Below are 14,582 nucleotides of genomic sequence, written 5' to 3'. Positions count from 1 at the left end.
GCATTCAGTGCGCCGCATCACCTTCAGCTATCCACTAACAGTGTGGACACATGTTCTGCTAAGTCTGGCAGACTCATTGCAGGTAACAACCATCACTTCAGTTTTTCACACACAAAAGGGAAATTAGACATTATTAATGCTATATAGTTAGACATTCTCCTTAAACTTGTCATTCTTGTCGGTGGAAGAATTGTCCACTTGAGTACACTATGACATTTCAGTGTAAACACACTCGCCTCCATCCTGCAACATCTCTATTAAAACCATCAGGCATACTTCTGTACACTTACTTAAGGTAGTACCCTCAATGCCTTTATTCTGTTGATTGAATATATTCACATCTTGTTTCTCTTCCCAAATAGGTGAAAGCAGTTTTTCCTAGAATATTCTCTTTAAATTCATGTTACTAAGGATTTATCTCCTGGAAAAGGGGAAGAGAGTATTACACATTTCTACCTTAAAAATCTAATAATATAACATAACTTAATATAATCATTGTGTGTGGTGAAACTGTTCATGCTGAAATATTTGTTAGTTTTTGATACACTCATCATACACTTATTGTACTATGGGTATCTAGGGTCTGAAACATATCTGGATTTTAGCTATATTTTGTTCTCCATCCAAGGACTTAGCAGAACTAACAATTCTTCACATGTATTAAATTCAGTAGATATTTATTCAACAAACAGGCTTATCTACATACATTTAAAATGAAAATGTAGCTATACATCCCATACTCTAAGCACAGGGCCCTGAAAGAACCAGAGATATTTGTATCAATCCCAGAACATCCTGAGAGCTGTCAATATCTAGGGTAGAGCTGGAAGTTTCTAGAGAACACACCTCTACTCTTCCATAATAGATCAACTTCACTTTTAGCATCTCAGAATATTTTCTCATCAACTTATGAGTACAAGAGACTTGGGGAAGCATAAGGCAGAGACAACAATTCTATTCCCTGTTCTGAAACTCATTTTTCTTCTCTCTCAAACAAGAGTTGAGTTGAGAGTCATAAAACTGCCGTTTATAAGAGGATGTACCCTGACCTTTTATCAAAGGATATGTGAAAGACACTCTGCCAGTTATCTCTTACCCTATGTCCATCATCCTCTTTATGGATAAAAATGATAGTTTTATTTTCTGGGAATATTTTGCAGCATACTTTGCCACTGCTTTGGTGATTTGATTGCAGCCAGCAGAATATGAAAGTGTTATCTTGTTCTTTTGAAACAATTTTAAAGATACTAGTGCCCTGTTCTTTTCCTCCTCTTTTCTTTGGTTGCCCATTGTACATAAGCAATAGTTGAAGAATTAGCACACCGGGAGACCTTGAGAACTGAAACCCATCCCCACCCTATAGTTCCTCTCAACAGCAAAGCAACAGGAAATGAAGTCTTAGTTCCTGACACTGTGCAACGTGGAGCCATCATCACACCTTTGCTCACCCCGACATCCAATTGCCGGAGACTCGGTGTGTCTCACCACATCACTGAAAGCTGCTTAGGATGATGGCATTCACATCCCAAGCCTGATTCATGAGTTTCTTTTTAGCGATTTTCTACTGCTGGAAACTGAAATATTCACCTCCCAACTTTTGTATTCCAACATTGGCTTTGCTATTCTAAGGGACCAGAATCAAATTGTTCTAATCTTGTCTCTTTCATGTCTGTTGTGAATTCATAATCATTACTCTCTTATCATTTTGTCTAGTTTTTTCCATTTTCTAACATCCTAATAGTTCTCTTGATTTCCAGTTGCATCTCCTTTATACAAGGATCAATATCCTTGGCACAGACTTCCCTGAAACCTCAATTTCAACAAGCATTTGGGGATGGAGCTCTGTTCCTACAGTGAGAACGAACAGTTGTCACGATGAGGCACACAGGAATTCCAATGTCATCACTCCCTACTCTTCAGTTTCAATAAGTAACATTTGCTTCTGATTATATCATAGGTGATTAATGCTTTTGTGAGAAGTAATTTTTTTAAATAAACGTTATGTAACTGGTAGACCAGCTGGATCCAACAGAATAGAAAAACAGAGACCAGAAGCAAACACAGCTTAGGGTCCCCAGAAAGCCAGGACCCAATGGGATACCAGAGTACAGCATAGGCCTGTGGTAAGAGCCAAATAGGAGGTAGTTTGCCCAACCCCTACCGAATTCCAAATAATTCCTTCTGATATTGGATCAATATGACACAGTTGTCCTCGTCCATTCAAATATCACCTTTTTCTGAAAGTTTTCAGCAATGTTTAATGCACAGTCACATTAATTAATTATGTGTCACTCGTTAATGGCATTCAAACCTATTATCATTTTGAATTGTTTCAAAATATTTATTGAGTGTATGTAATCACTCTAATTATTTCTGTTTCTCTGTTTCAGTTGTGATTGTTTTTTCCCCATCTTATCTTCTTCTCTTTTTAAACTGTCTTCTCAAGCAAAATTGATCTACTCAATGCTTCACAATGATTCCTTGTACAATCAGACTTCCAGAAATATTACTTTAAATATTCAGTCTGATATGTTTTCTCTCTCTTCTCATTTTGTGTGAATAGTGTTCACTGTTCAAAAGCCAGTCAATGCCATTGACTTTGAATGAGTCACTCCTCTTACAAAAGAGTGTCTGACTCTGGGAGTATGTCATTTCACAGAAAAAAAATATAGTATTTGTTTTCATAATTTGTTTGGAACATTTCTACATATACCTTCTTTCTATTGTCTGATTGTGTCTCCATGAATCTATTTTCATAACTATTCATTTATTACCTAATTTTAAATGCTAAGAAAATTAATTCACATTGAGATGCCACTTCACATCTACTAGGATGGCTATAATTCAAAAGACAGATAATAACAAGTGTTAGCAAGGATCTAGAGAAATTGGAACCCTCATACATTGCTGGGTGGAATGTAATACAGAAGCCACTTTGTGAAAGAGATAGTTCCTCAAAAATCTAAATAAACTTACCATATGATCCATCAATTCAACTCTTAGGTAGATACTCAAGAAAAGCTTTTAAATATATCTAACAACTTGTACACAAATCTGCCTAGCAATAATATTTATAGTAGCCCCAAAATCAAAACAAGCCAAAGTCTGTCAACTAATTCCTGGATAAACAAAATGTGGCCTACCCATAGAATAAAATACTGGGCCATAAAAAGGAATGAAGTACTGATTGATGCTATAACATAGATAAACTTTAAACACATTATGCTAAGTGAAAGAAGCCATACATAAAATTTTATTATTGCATTTCTATGAAATATCCAGAATAGACAAGTGAATAGAGACAAAAAGTAGATTTGTGATTGCCATGGGCTAAGAAGAGGGAAGTATGGGATGACTACTACTGGTACGTGTTTCTTTTTCAGTGACAAAAATGTTCTAGAATTAGTGGTAATGGTTGTGTAACTGTGAAATTACTAAAAACTCATGAGTTGTACACTTTAAAAGAGTAAAATTTGAAGTATGTGAATATATCTCAATAAGCATGAATTATTATTGTGGGCAAATATTTATTTTTGACTTACTAGCGATACATTCTATTTCCATGGTAGATATTTAAAATATTCTCATAATCATCTGATATATGGTTGAACAGAGAATTGACTGAACTAAATGTGAGGAGGTAAAGGAGTACTTTAAAACACCCCAACCCAATTTTCTTATTTTTTGTTTATTATTTTTGCCAGCTTCCTAACTGGCATACAGTTTCTTAACAAATAACACCAACTCTACGTGCATAGCAGTTATGTGACTGTAGACAGCTGTGCCTGCCTACAAATATATAAAAATGTAAATGAATCTACCCTTAAACGTACAAGTTTTCAGTCTTTGATCTCAGTTTCTCAAAGACACTGCCTGTGGTTGTAGTAAGGGCCTTTGCTGTGTGGCAGTCTTTAAAATTGCATGGATTCAATCAATGAATTTATTGATGTTTAACAACAGGGACCTGTAAATAGAGGCAGTTGAAGTCATCAGTTTACTGATAAAATCTTGCAGGGTAAGCAATTGGAAGTCTTCTATAGTCAGCCTTGCAGAGCATTCCCTCATAAAATGGTAGAATTTCTTACTTTCCCCAGGTCTTAGGCCCAAATAAGTCAAATACAGTGCTTGTGTTTGACTCACTTTACTGATTCACAAGAAATAACCACACAAGAAAATGTACAAATGACGACTCTCGATTAAAACAAAATAAACAAAAGCAAAATATGAGGTCAGGCTTTGGCAAAAGGCAATATTTTAAACACCCAAAATATAAAATCTAATATGGGAATATTTTACCTTTCACTTCTAGTTATTAAACTGAAACAATACACCTTATTCCACATAGAAACCACATAGCACTGAGATATGAAGATACGGAGATAACTGAATCCTTTTAAGACTTGAATAAGCTGAATCATCTCTAGAAGCAAGTAATGTTGCCAAGTGCTGCACTTCTTTCCATTAAAGGCTTTTTTAATTTGCTCGTGACAGGTAGCTGAAGTATATTTTAAATTAGTGTGTTATTTTTTCCTTTCTACTTTCTTGGTGGTGATTTCATATCCTTTCACTCATATCAATTTTTATTGAACATGCAAAAGCATTGCAGGGAAATGAGCAAACCGCATAAATGATAGTCATTTATTGAGATGGCCAAACTTCCTTAGCCAAGCACTTCCCTTTAGTATAGTTTAATTTAGTGTAGTTTAATTTTGTATTGAGAAACAAAGCTGACCTCATGTTCATGTTATAGAATTTGCATGTATGCAATTTAGTAAGATAGCAATAATCCCATTTACATTATATTATCACCACCTTTCAAAAAAGTATCTTAAAAAAAGTATTTTTATTACTGAATAATGTTCCAACAAGATGTGATGGAAAAAAATGACATCCATAACAGGCTTTGAATAAATATTTTAGAAACAATTAGGCCCTCTGTCCCATTCAATCTCTTGCTCATTAATTTTAACCACCATCAATTGAATTTTTATTCAGCACACAGGGTAGGAAATATCCTAGAATAAAATATTTTGTAGACATTTTTTTTTTCTATTTGTTCTATTAAAAATGAGCAGTAAAGAGACATTATACCCTGAATCTTTGTTAGTAATTATATTTGTTGGGAAAGTAGGTAAACGATCAAAATAACTAGTAGTAAATATTGGCTTAGTCAGTCTTTGTTTAAGTAAAGAGTGTCAGGCTAACAAAAGTCAATGACTTGAAATAATTGTTCTCCATTTATTAGCTATGCGTTCATGGAAAATTTATTTCATCTTTCTGAACCTTGATTTCCTCACTTTGAGGAAAAAAAAACTAAACTAAATTCTGTGGTTAATAGAACCAGTGTTGGAGAATTAAGGAAAAAAAGGAAAGAATTTAGTCTAGTACCTGACACATGATAGTTTGTCTCCAAATCCTCCTTTCATCCTTTATTCCTTTCTTCCTTCCTCCTGCCCTTCTTATTCCTCCCTGATTTTAGTTATTTAGCTTAAAAGCTAGTAGGACCATGTTTTCATCTGATTAGGCCCTAGTCACACAATTTTGGACCATCTCATTCTACATTATATTAAGATGATAGGTATAAATTTAGCAATTACTTTTATAAAATATGTAATTTACTATAGTTCTGATTTTAAGTAAATTAGCTACTAAATTCAGGTTGTCCATCATTTCCTAGAAGTCACTGAGCATTTTTTCCAACACTTAACTGAGATATGTAACCAATGGAATTTTTCAATTGAATATTAAACTTAGCAATAACTGCAACAGTTCTGCAGACATCACTTAATAGGAATTCTGTAAGTATTGTGTTATATAATGTACTCAAGATACATATTTTTGTTCAGCTGTCAAAAAACACTGCAGGCTTTTTAAAAGAGACCTTTTAATGCGTGGATTAAATTGCACTGATTGCTGGATCCTTATAGTAGCACATTAAATCATTGCTATTTATGATAGTGACTTTATCAGAATACCTAACAAACTTTAATTGTTGTTTTTAATAAATAATTACCACATAACAGAGAATAGGAGAATGAATGTAAAACCTTCAACATGACTACTGATACTCTGCTGAAAGTTCCATATTGACCACCTTCCATTTACACAATGGCTGCATTAAGTTAAAAGTTGTCTTGAAAAATATCATTTGGAAAATGCAAGGGCCTTGGATGCTGGCACCTTTATGCATAATCCTTTTCCCAATTCATGATTCTAAGAGAGTTGCTTTAAGTCTAGGTGAGAGAATCTGTTAATCAAATTTGGAGAGAAGGAGGCATCATTTTCAGGAAACTTCCTCTCTCAAAATTAAGTTGGCTTTTGCCAACAAGAGATTTTTGTTTTCTTCTGTGTTGTTTTTTGAGTTAAGATTTTACTGCTGAATTACTCATCAAAACGATTTATTCATTTTGAATTTATACTGAATGAAGGGAGGGTCAGGATAAAACAGATTGTTTAGATTGAACTCTGTATTCTTGCTTTACAAATACATGTCCCTATGTTTTTGCATAGGGATCAAGAACAATACTTTAAGACATTCTAAGCTACCGCAAGCAGTTCTCAGATTTGGAGTGTCTTGTTTTGCTTCTAATTTGCATTTAGAGTGCATCTTAGTCTAGCTGGAAAGTAGTAGTCTCACTTCAGCAAGTGGAATAAGGAAACTGTTCATATGTCTGAAATTGTTACATGTTGGTATTGTGTCTGTTGGGGATGTGGAAATGAAGAAGTTTAATAAATTGATTCAATTTTGAGTCTTTTTTAATTTAATGAAACCTCAATTGTACAGAATGATTCTTGACACTTTAATTAGAAGCTAATCTCAGGTCACTGAATTGTTTTCCTTACATCAGAGGGCATCACAGACAGGCTGGAATGACAGATTTTAATGTTTTAGATGCAGTGATTTTTGGTTTTCCATTAGTTGAAAGGTTTATCTGTATCCCCACCAATTATACAAGGACAGGAATCCTTTGTCTCCTCTGTTCAGGAAATTGAACCTTCTCGACCAACTGCTCTGTGCATAGGCTCTGTGATGGCTCAGCTTTTAAAAAAGGAGTGACACTCCTTTATTCCCTGTGTAGATTAAGTACAGGAGAGAAAATATTAATGCAGACAGTTAAAGGACAAAAGCAACATGATTTGAAAATTACTACAAAAATGCAAAATAAAGTTGAAAAGGTATGTCAGTGAAAGTTAACTTAAATCTTGAGATGGAAAACAAGCTAGAACCATTAATTATTTTTGAACTACTTAGATTTGCTCAAATGCTTTTAATCTCAAATTCTTTGCCCAGAATGATCTTCCCTATGTTATATTAGCTGTTACTTAAAGTATTTTGAAGAGTTTCAGAGTAGTTCAATGTCATCTTTTGTCTCCTCTGAATTACCCACAGGCAGAATTAAATATTTCCTCCATTTTGCTCTGTTAGTACCTAGTACATACCTTTATCATATTATTTGGAAACATGTTTAACTTGACCTTAATCTCCTGGAAGAAAAAAGTTTTGTTCTGTTTATTTGGGATCCCCATTACCTAGTACATGCTCTCAGATTTTCCCCTTCTACCCAAATCCTACTGTTGCATCTAAACAGGAATTTTCTTTTCTACACCCTCTCTTTGGGGGAATCTAATTTGGTTCTATGACTTTCAACTGTAGCCCAAACCTCCAGTTATATCTGAGTCCAATCTGATCTTCTACTCTGAGATCTGACTTACACGCAGTGATCTACCTGGCATCACTGCGTGCCGCACAGGTGTCTCTAACTCCATATTTTGTAAACACAACTCACTTTTCCACTAAACCATATCCCCTATTTATCCTGCTGTGTAAGACCAAATATTGGAAGCCATCCTTGATTCTTCTCTTTTTCTTGATCTTCACATAAAATGTGTTACCAATACTTGATAGTTATATTTCCAAAATTCCTTTTCTTGTTCCTCATTATCGTTACCACCATCCAATGTCTTCCAGAATCTTTCTCTCCTCTCAGGCATGGAATCATAGTTGCACTGGACTCTTTCATGTGTTCAACAGCGTGAGTCCTACCCCCCTCAGTACGTAGGCATAATGCTCTTAGATTTGAATTCTCAGACACAGCTAGTTCCTTCTTTTCACTTGGCTCTTAGATTAATTTTGCCTCTCAGGACAATATTGGGCTATTTGATGTGTACTGGAACCCTCTCTCAGCCAGCTGTTTTCTTACAGGACACTGCACTGTCTCTTTCTTAACATGTAAAATGTCATTATTGGATTCATTTCTGCCTTTTTTACATAATATTTATTCCCTCATTATAATTGAAGAACCATGAAGACAGTAAACATTTCACCACTGTTTACCAAGCACCTCTCACAAAGCCAGCGAATAGGAGGCCATAAATACTTGTTAAAAAGATGAATGCATAGATTGAAAATCAGATACAAGAAAGACCATAATCAAAAGAATACAGGTGTGGGGAAGTTGGGGTTCCTATGGCCAGGATCCTCACTGAACTTAAACCACCTAATGATGTAACTGGCCTGCTGCTAGGCTACGGCTTCCACACCTTTAGGCAATAAGCTATTATTGTGCTATATAGAGAGCTCGGCCCTGTGCTCTGGGCGGAGGCAGAGACAGTAGTGCTCAACCTACCGCCGGGAGAGCAAGCCAGGTAATAAACCCTTTTATTCTAAAGGACGTTTTGCTGTCAATTTCTTTGGTCACATTGAATCCATAGTGAACTTGCCCAGGGCTTAAACCCATTGGCAAGGCAACAGGAAAAATAAACTAGCATAAACATTCTATAATGCAAGCTTTAGGAATGCTTGTATATTTTGTTTTTAGTCACTGCCATCCCTTTGTCTAAGGGTATTTTGGCACGTTGTATGTATTTAGTACGTTGTTGAATAAATGGAAGAATTTGGATGGAAGAATTTGGAAGGTAATGCTTAAAATAATGTTGAATGACAGCAAAAATGTTGGGACCTACTTCCGAGATAAATAAAACATTAAACTATTTTTCTCTTCCTTATATATTATGAGTAGGGACACTTTTGTCTAAAAAAAAGATATGTCAAGTATATTCACTGTCATCAGTCAATGAATAAAAGGGGTAAAAACAGTTTTTTGGGTCACTGTATAAGATAATGCAATCAAGATAATGAAGCTTGAAATAACTTAAAAATCAAGAAACACAATCACTGTACTATCAGAATGGCTTCACAGAGGCAAAGAAAGACAAGCACTCATATTTTAAACTTTGATCTGTAAGTAATAAAAGCAAAAGAAGAATTTCAAAAAAAAGTAAAGTACACATTTGGTGATATAAAACTTCTATAAAAATTGTTTTTTGTCATTTCATAGAATACTCATCCAACCATAAAACTTTACTACAAACAGTTTTGACATTTATTTCTTCTCAACATCTGCACGTTAGGTTACCTTTTCCTACCCACTTAGGTTTCCACTCTCTCCATGAGATAATGAAGTGAACAGACTTCTGAGATAACTGCTGCATTTTGGAAAATTTACAAAGGAGAAAACAGAAGAGTAAACAACATAAGAACCAAAATAATCATCTATAGTTTGGGTTTTAACTTCCAAATGATAAATAGCTCTCAATGTGATTCTATTTCAGAAAGAATGGGGGGAATACATTTTACATAATTAAATGTCCCCCAAATCTATAATTCCATAAACATAAATAGATCTGGGAAACACTGAATATACAAGCAAGATTTAAGTTATAACCTTTGAAGCAGCAGCTTAAGTTTAATTCTAACTAAGCTACAGATATCTTAGGCTAATGTTCAGTGAGAATTGCATAAAACAAGTAATTTCTTTGAACTCTTCTCAAAAAGTGAGGTTATTATGCTTCTCCTGTGTTGAATGATATTTGTTTCATGGTGTGCTATGGGAGACACTTAGAAAAATCCCCTTTATAGGCTGCAAAAAATCCCTGACACCACCATGAAATGATTCATCTTTGACTTGGGTAACAGATGGGACTCATAAGCAGTGATGTTCAGCTGTTGTTAATAACATGATACACAAGAGTTCTTTTTTTAAACTAAAATTGTGTAATAAGGAAGGGTTTGTTATGGTAAATGGTAAATATATTATGGTAAAATGTTTCATAGAATCCTGCTTTGCTTTGGAGGCCTGGGCCTACTGTTCCCTTATGAATAACAGATTCTTTCCTAAATCATTTGAAACCTGGAGTCTGTAAATTATAAATAGGATAGCATGATTTTGCTATAATAGAGTAGTTTAAATTTAAGCACAACCATTCTGTTTCAACTATAAGAGTGTCATTGGACTTTCATGACACAGTTTGGGAACACAGATTGTTTTTTCACTCTCAACCTTTCATTCTGTGAAGGCTTGGCTCCTCTGGAGCAGAGTTCCTCTGCCTTGGCACTACTGACATTTTGGGCTGGATTGTGTGAGGAGGGGTGTCAGAGGGATGCTAACCTACACATTTTAGGATATTTGCTGCATCTCTGGCTAGATACCAATAACACTGCACCACCAGTATGACAATCAAAATTTTTTTCCCAGTACTGTCAAATGTCCCAGGAGAGAATACTCCAGGTTGAGAACCACAGCATTCAGAAAAAAAATCCCTGAGCAACCCAGCTAGTCACTTGAAAGGATAGGCCCTCTGGTCCTCTCTCTCAAAAACCTTGTGAAAACTGGGCACATTTTCCTACCAGTGCCTGGGCTACCACCCATCCTGGAGGACTTTGGTAAAATTACTGGCTTTGTCCAAAGTAGCACAGCTGAGCTACCCTACTCTGGAAATCACAACCAAGCAGTGACTGATCCCTTCTTCTCTACAAACATCGTGGAACTCAAGACAGGAGAACTTCATCCTTTATAAAAGGATAGGTGAAGGTCGGAGGAGGTAGGTACCACATCTCTCTGTTCAATCTGTGTTTTCTGTTAACAGTCCCACAAGGAGAGGAGTAGATCTGCTCTTGTGGGTTTGGAAACTGGCCCCCACATATGGAGTGCAAAGCAAAACCTAAGAAAGGGGCAGACCACTCCAAATTGGTAGATGGTGGGTTTCATAAACAAGGGAACTTATTTACTGAGGCTTGTCTTGAGTGGCAGCAAGACGAGATCTCCATACTCACCGAGCCAGGATCTGGAAAGTTTGTAAACAGGCCTTAACTGGGTTAAGTCCTATAGCACCATCCAGATGGTCTCAATAATGCAGCTGAGATCCAGCTGGCCTCACCTTCTTTTGATGACCCCCTGCAACAAATTTTCATTTCTCTTCAAAGTTTAGAGATCAATCTTTATGTAATTCCCTAGTAAAGATCCTTGTTTGTTAATAAGCCATCCTTGTATATATTTACATCAATTTAAAAGACCATAGTGTTGTGTCCTTGTAGGGAGCCAAAGAATGTGTGAGGAATGTGATCGCATGTCACCCAACACAGGTCCAAAGTTTCTATCCTGGAGAAAATAATAAATAGGGAGAGTGCACAGTCCTACCTTGAGATGAGTCACCCACCCTCAGAGGTGGCTGAAAGAGGGCCAAGTCCACAGACAGGCTCACCCATCTCATTGCTCCCCAGTACTAAAGAAGCAACCATAGCTGTGGGTCTCTAGAATTTCTGGACAAGTGAAGAAACCCATATTTGAGCAATGGGCATGAGTAGTGAAATTAATATCTAGATGTCATTGATATTTAACTCATTGGGGAAACTTATCAAAATAATTCTGTTCAATCCCATTTGTTGGTGATGCATCAGTTATTTTGCATTGAATAAGAGAACCATCCAGCAATGTAATGACTTAAAATGATAACTATTTCCTTAACTCAGTACTCTGTGGACTGACTATTTGGGTTAGACTCAGCTGAACAGTTCTTTGACTGCTATCAGCTGGTCTCACTCATCCATCGTGTTTACTCATTTGTGATAATTTGCAGGTCAGTCAGCTCCTCTTCTGGGGATTAGTTAGCTGTAAGTTGGGGTGGCAGGAGCAAACCGGCACATGTTTCTCATTATCCAACAAGCTAGTTTATGTTTTCTTACATGCAAGAACAGAATTTGCAAGATATCTTGAATCCAAAGCTGAAAACATCCATACCATTACTTCTATCAGGTTCTCTTGGTCAAAGAGGTACAGATTCCATTTCTTGATAAGAGCTGCTATAAAACAGTTTAGCCAATCTTTGTAACTTATATGAGCTGTTCTGAATTTTGTTCTTTCTGCAGTTTAAAATAAATTAGGTTTTCTTTTAAGAGAAGAAAATATCCTTATTTTTAGCAGAACTTTGAAGAGTGGAGGTATAGAATTTATTATGTAAGATTGTGCAATGCTTATAAATTATTCTCTTTGAAGAGCAGGCACAGATGATTATATTTCACAAATTGGCAAACCCTTGAAAGGAGCACTGTTTCTTAGAAAACTGACTTATTTTTTCCTCCAACCCAAATTCTTGGTACTTGAATGTCTTCTGATGGTAGAACAAAAGTGGTGTTTTTATTTTTAAGGAATTGAACAAATATTTTACTATGTACTCTTCTTACACAGTTTCTTGTAATACTTATCTATAGATTCATTTCCTTTTAGAGGGAATCACGATTCAATTAATGTACCCAGGATCCTTTAAAAAATGTTTTGGTTCATATTCAAATCACAGATGCTCTCATGCTATGTCAACTATATGACTTTCTGCGGTATCAACAATTATTGACAATTATATGCACTTTGCTTTTGGATTATTTCCATACATTTTTAAGATAAAAAAATCTGAATTATATCACTGTAAATGTGGTATCTGCATATTTGAAAATACACTACTCACATGGATTTTTGCTTATAATCTTATTGGCCAAAATATTTGTATAAAATAATATATTTAGGAGTCATAATTAACTTTGTATTCTTTGATTGTATATTACACACCTTTCAAGGGATATGTTTGCAAAGATCCTATAGTTGTAAATCTATGAATCAAAGGGAAAGACTTATGCCATAAAGGACCAAAGGACAGAAGAAAAGAGGATGCAGAGGAGGGGAGTGACACAGGGCGATAAAAGTATAATTAAAGCAATAGATGGGTTTTCTTTATCCCCTTTCATAGTTTTAAAATTGGTTTTACTCTTTTCAGAGTAAATTGCACAATGAAAGAAGCCTGTATTCTATTCCTGAATCCTCAAGCTTGCTTTGAAAGTATACATGGTTTAAATTGGGAAACACAACATGATTAGATTGACTTGGGCTCAGATCTGGTTCCTCCTCACATTTACTAAAGGAGACGAGTTGAGTAAGCCTCACGGATGTTCATTTTCTTCTAGAGTAAATTGCATGTGATAATATCTACCAATCAGTGTTGATGAAAAATTTAATTTTATTGAAAATTAAAATATTTACTGAAGAGTTCGGTAGTCCAATAAATGGTAACTGTTTTACAAATATGCATGAACGTCTTTGTAAATTAAAGAACTACCCTCTATTCTGTCTCTAATATAGATTAAGATTTTTATATTTGTAGTAAAAAAAAATAAGCCTAGTAGATACATGAAAAGTCATCTTCTCAAATGTTTTCTTTGAGCAAATGTGGCTGGACTGTTTAAAACTTCAGGCATACCAATTAATTTCAGGTTCATCTTGCTTATATTTATTTTTTGACAAAATCAAGAGTTTAAACTTTTTGAAGTTTATTCAACAAAGTTAATTAAAAGGTTAATCTGTGTTATTGATAGCACAAAATACACTTTTATGACTCACATGGTAATTATTTAATAATTCCTCTTATAACATGGTGAAGTAAATTAAGACATGAAGTTACAATGTGTAGAAATATTAAGAATACTTGATTTGTGTTGACACACATTAATTTTGCAGTGGTTTTCAGCCCTGGGCAAGTTCACTATGGATTCAGTGAGACCAAGGAATGACAATGGAACGTTCTTGGAGAGAAAGGGTTTATTACCCAGCTTGTTCTCCCAGCCATAGGTTGAACACTAGAATTATCTGCATCCAACAGTCCGCAGGTCTGTAATCCTCCTTTGTCTCTGCCTCTGCCCAACGCACTCGGCAGAGCTCTTTATATAGTGACTCGGTCAATCATAGCTCGTTGCCTGTGGGTGTGGAAGCAGTAGCCTCGCAGCAGGCCAGTTACATCATCAAGTACTTTAGGTTCAGGTGAGGATCCTGCCATAGGAACTTTGACTTTATCCACACATATCTACAATTTTAATATGAAAACACCTGAAATTAGGAAACATGAAATTGTAGCTTTGACTTGGCACATTTTTAATACAATGTTTTAAGAATAAACTACTCACATTAATGTTCCAGCTTAATGCACATTACATTTTACCAAACGTTAAATTCTCCTAGAAGGTAAATAAAAGACTGTTTTTTACCCTCTCTACTATGAGAATGGTTAAGGTAGGCCAAGTATCACAGTGAAGAGATAAAAGGATTGGGCACTGACTTTACGAAGCTCTCACTCCAAAGCAGGAATCAATCAGTGTCAGAGGATTACAGATCAGTAAGATCCATGTCCCTGTGACAAGAATCCCATGCTTCAGGGTTTTTTTTTCCTCTTGCTCATTTGGTTGGAACTACCTCCTTTCTACA

The sequence above is a fragment of the Manis javanica genome, chromosome 5 (assembly GCF_040802235.1).
Source record: "Manis javanica isolate MJ-LG chromosome 5, MJ_LKY, whole genome shotgun sequence".
In the NCBI taxonomy this organism is placed as follows: Eukaryota; Metazoa; Chordata; class Mammalia; order Pholidota; family Manidae; genus Manis; species Manis javanica.
This window is presented reverse-complemented; position numbering follows the sequence as displayed.